The sequence below is a fragment of the Trachurus trachurus genome (genome assembly GCF_905171665.1).
Source record: "Trachurus trachurus genome assembly, chromosome: 7".
Taxonomy (NCBI): Eukaryota; Metazoa; Chordata; class Actinopteri; order Carangiformes; family Carangidae; genus Trachurus; species Trachurus trachurus.
In genome coordinates this window covers 34937865-34943446 of record NC_139901.1, presented here as the reverse complement: position 1 = coordinate 34943446, position 5582 = coordinate 34937865, and positions in this window count along the sequence as shown.

The window sequence follows — 5582 nt, the reverse complement described above, 5'->3', positions numbered from 1 at the left end:
CGTCACTTTGATTTCACTGAATAGAAAATAAAACAATCAACAGATGAATCAATAATAATCAACAGTTTTAGTTTCAGAGGTAAAATTCATGATGTAAAGGAAACTGAAGAAGACGAGAGGAACCAGTTCTTCCTCACGTCTTTGTGTTTTCAGCTCCGTCCAGACTCACATCTTCTACTTCTACTTTTAAAGACTAAAACTAAACTATTAAAAACAAAGTGAAAAGTGTAAAGTTGTGCTGATGAGTATAGTAAAACAACAGGTGTGTTTCCGCTGCAGGAGGGAGGAGGTAACCGTAGTAACAGTAACCGTGGTAACAGTAACCAAGTCTCCTCTGCACCAGGACCCGACGTAAAACTTTTTTTTTTTTCTTTTTTTACTGCTCTTTTTCCGGCAGTATCGACGGTGATGCTTTCTAATAAAGTTGTTTTTCCGTTTCCATCGTTGCGTAATCACACTGTTTTTTTTTTTTTTACTCCTTCTACACTGCAAAAACTCAAAATCTTTCCAAGAATGTTTGTCTTATTTCTTGTCAAAATGTCTCATTTCTAGTCAAAACTAAACTCTTTCCACTTAAAATAAGACTCATCACCTAAAAATGAACTTGTTTTTAGATCATTTTCACTTGTTTCAAACTCATTTTCACTTGAAATAAGTAGAAAAATCTGCCAGTGAAAGTAAGTTTTTTGTGTTTGTAATAAGAAAGAAAAACTTGCTCCACTATCAGATTTTTCTACTTATTTCAAGTGAAAATCTGCTTGAAAGAAGTAAAAAGTGTCTAAAAACAAGCTGCTTTTAATGTGATGAGTCTGATTTTAAGTAGAATGAGATTTGTTTTGACTAGAAATAAGACAAATATTCTTGGTAAGATTTAGAGTTTTTGCAGTGAACTCTCGTACGTCTTTCACTGATTTATTCTCTCTTTTTTCCAGCTGTGAAGACGCTTTTTTCTTAAAAACGCTGTGTTTTTAAAATGAGGCTTATTTCGGGGATTTCTCTTGGCGTCACTGCAGTGGAGACACACCTCAACACACACACACACACACACACACACACACAGACACACACCAGGCGGCCTACTGGGCTCTGCTGCTGCTCACCTCTGCCTTCGTGACCTCTGACCTCACCACTGTCGGGACGCCTGCTCCTGATTGGACGGGAGGCCGCGGCGCTGATCCGTGGTTGGTTGATTCAGGAAGGGGAGTGGGAGGAAACCCCAGGTGCAAAAAAACTATATATATAGAGAGATACTGTATATTAATGAGAAACAGAATAATAAAAACTCTAGAGAGAAACCTGCTGAGTGGGACGGGTGCTTCATGCACTGCAAAAACTCACAATCTTACCAAGAATATTTGTCTTATTTCTAGTTAAAATGTCATTTCTAGTCTCTATTTCTACTTAAAATAAGACTCATCACATAAAAAAGTAGCTTGTTTTTAGACACTTTTTACTTTTTTCAAGAATTTTTCACTTGAAATAAGTAGAAAAATCTGATAGTGGAGCAAGTTTTTCTTTCTTATTAAAGATTTTTCTACTCATTTCAACTGAAAATTAGTTTGAAACAAGTGAAAATGATCTAAAAACAAGTTCATTTTTAGGTGATGAGTCTTATTTTAAGTGGAAAGAGATTAGTTTTGACTAGAAATGAGACATTTTGACAAGAAATACGACAAATATTCTTGGAAAGATGTAGAGTTTTTGCAGTGTATAGAGATATATTAATGAGAAACAGAATAATAAAAACTCTAGAGAGAAACCTGCTGAGTGGGACAGGACACTCGCTCCCAGTGCTTCATGGGAAACGTAGTTTGAGGAAAACAGATGTTTGTAGTTTTCTGCGGCGGCAGAGACTCAGATAAAAACCTTGAGACGCGTCGGCCTCTCAGAATGCATTTATCTTAGTATTGTTAATGTTATTTATTTTATATTTTGTTAAAACTGTGATTTTAATTGTACATATATAAACAGAAACCTTGAACATCCAACCAGAAGCTGCTTCCTTTGTTTCCGTGTCTGTGTCGTCGTTTTATTCTGAAGTTTCCTCCCGGCCACTTCCTGTCTCTGCAGCAACGTTTTCTACTTTAACTTTATTTTATTCACACTGACACCTGTCATTAGTGTGTCGGCAGTCAGAGTTTATTTTTATGTTTTTACATAGATGATTAAGATAAACAGTATTAATATGGATCTTGTATTTTTTGTGAAAATAAAAAGTAAATTCACTTAGTGGCTGAATATTTATTACACAGAACTCTGTCAGATTCATCTGATGACGTCGATCAAACTCCAAAATCTTTCTTTTTTTTCTTTTTTTTTAAGAATATGTTATGTTCAGTTTTTTAATAGATATACATGACAACACAGAAACAGCTCCAAACCTCTTCTTTAAAGGGATAGTTCAACATTTAGTCAAACTGGTCCATCACCATAATCCCTATAGTCATAGCAGTAGGTTTGTTACCTTTAATTGTCGGTGCAAGCTATTTTTAGAACGGCGGAGCAGAGCCGTGAGCTGCTCAGAGCTACGCTACGGAGGCTCATTATGGGATTTCTTGGTTTCCCTCATCAAATACACAATCCAACAACTCCAAAAAATACAAAAACAAAATTCTGGATGAGATCCCTCACTGGCTTCCCACCCATTCACTCCAACACGTTTCTACTGTCTAATGTCTTCATCTGACCGTCATGTTGCAGGTTTAATCTAACTAACTAACGAGTGGTAACCAGGTAACCAGGTAACCAGGTAACCAGGCAACCAGGCAACCAGGTAACCAGGCAACCAGGTAACCAGGCGTGGTAACCAGGCAACAGGTGAGCAGCGTGTGTTGATGTTTGAACTGAACGTGAACTGAGCAGAAACAGACGGAGCTGCTGCAGTGTTGATAATCACAACACACACACACACACACACACACACACACACACACGGCCTGTTAAAGTGTGTTTGTGTAGTTTGTGCGTCTGGTCTTTTTCCACAGTCGACTGTAACACGATCTGTTTGTGTTTGGGATTAATCCTGGAAGTGAGACAGACTCACACTCGCACACACACACACACACACACACACACACACACACACACACACACACACACACACACACAAATAAATCTGTGTCTTTACTCAGGTTGTGTAACTAACTAACTCACCTGGAGACGTTTCTGTCTTTTCTGCTGCCAAGAGATGTGATGATACATCCCATAATACCCTCTGACGTAAACAACTACAGTGTATCAGTGTGAGAGTCGATCGCTGATCAATAACTCACTGATACTTTCCTGTTCATCATGAAAACAGAAGCAGAAGATTTTATCCCCATTTCTCCCAATGTGGTAGTCAGTTACACCCAGCCTGTTATCCAGTAGCAGTTGACTACAGATGTAACGTAGCTTTTAGCTAAATCTGGGAACACAGGGCTGACCCCTTCCAACACCACTACTCCAACATAGGGTTGAGTGACGAACCCTTATACCAAAATCAAACCCACCTCCATGACAAACTTCTACAGTAGTACAAATAGTGTTAGTAGTAGTAAACGAAGCATTAAAAAGTTTGTACACCAGGAATTCTGGACATTATTATTGGGGTAATTTAAGATAGAGCTGCTTGGTAACATTAGCGCCATTCGGTTAATAGCGGTAACTCGACCACTGTTGGAGCAAGGGAAAACAAGCTTCTGGGGGGGCATTTAGCTCAAGGTCATGGTGCAAAGGACCCTAGGTTGAAATTACTCTGAATCATCCCTTTAAAATAAAAATGACTTGACTTAGAGTTTCATTTTGAGAAAACTCTTAGAAATAAGAAAAATCTTAGAAATGAGGCAACATAAACCTGCAGGAATATGACCCCACTACGGTGTACAGTTCATCGTTGTTATTAGTTGTTGTGTCCAAACTTGGTCAGTAGTCGCCGTGACCTGGTCACTCTGCTCAGCCTCCATGTTTCTCTGCAGCGTCTTCCTGCCTCTGTCTTCATGTCTGTTTTCCATCCTGAAGAGAAACTGTTTCTCTGTCTCATGCTCATGTACGGACGGAGCTCAGCCGTGTTTCCACAACAAACACACCAGGAGTTTCTCTGCTCTTCTTCTTTCTCTCCTGTCATCACCTCGTCGTCTCTCTGGCTGCTGCAGCGGCGTGGACTCAACTTCTTTTGTTTTGTTTTGTTTTGTTTTGTTTTGTTTCATGTGATTCATTTTATTCTTCCAGCTGTAAATCTGCTTCATCCTGAGACTGAGACGTTTCCGTCCTCGTCCCTCTGATGATGGACGTCACCACAGCGCTCCTGTTTACACCTTCTGATGATTCATGCTTGAAAACGTCCAACATTTTCATTTCTTCACTTTCAGCCTCAATTGGAAGAAACCGCCAGAAGTCTGAGACACGACAGGCAAAAACACGGTTGTTTCATGCACTGATCAACTGTGAGATTTTGTTCTGTTTTTCTTCCTTAACATTTATTCTCTCTCAGAAAAGTCAAAAGAAATGGTAGAAAATCCACATTAAGGTTTTTATTTTACTTCATTTTGTCTCTTTCGTCTGCACACTGCAGAAACTCAACTATCTTACCAAGAATATTTGTCTTATTTCTAGTCAAAACAAATCTCTTTCTACTTAAAATAAGACTCATCACATTAAAAGCAGCTTGTTTTTAGACACTTTTTACTTCTTTCAAGCAGATTTTCACTTGAAATAAGTAGAAAAATCTGATAGTGGAGCAAGTTTTTCTTTCTTATTACAAACACAAAAAACTTGCTTTCACTGGCAGATTTTTCTACTTATTTCAAGTGAAAATTAGTTTGAAACAAGTGAAAATGATCTAAAAACAAGTTAATTTTTAGGCGATGAGTCTTCATTCACAGCCTCATTTATACAACATTTTATTACTAAAAACATGGAGACATTAGATGTTTTAGGGCTGGTGACAGTATTTTCTCATTTACAGAGTGATAAAAAGAGATATGTTTGAAAGTGAATTGATGAAGTGAATTGAAAGTGGCTTTATCCATTTTTCAGATTTCTGTTCTGGAAATATGCAAATTAGTGCATATTTAATCAGATATTGCCTCATTTACATATTTAAACATAAAATTTGACGAAACTTGTAATACAAAAAATATCTTTCTTAATGTGAGTGATGAACTTGGGAAGTTTCATGGTGAAATCTGTTAGTTAAAATTTTAACCCCTTCCAGGATGTCGTGATGTGAGATGAGTCTGTACAATCTAAAAGAAAAACACAAAGGACTGATTTGTCATTGAGTTTTTCATCCAACAGCAACTTTAATAGAAATGTAAAGGCAAAATATGTGGCAGCAAACATGTCAAAACGAGACACACAGTCGTCTCAGCAGCAGTTTGACTTCAAGCTTCTTTAGAGGAAGAAATCAACTCGACTTCTCCGTACAAAACAAAGGAAAAACCCAGAGACGACATGAAGTGGCATTTTCTCTCCAAATATATTACAGCTTTTAGTTTTTATAGATATTTTTATATATAAAAAAAGAAATTATACAAAAATAAAAAAATTAATCAAACAAAAACTCATTCAATTCAATTCACTGAAGTTTTACTTCATGATGG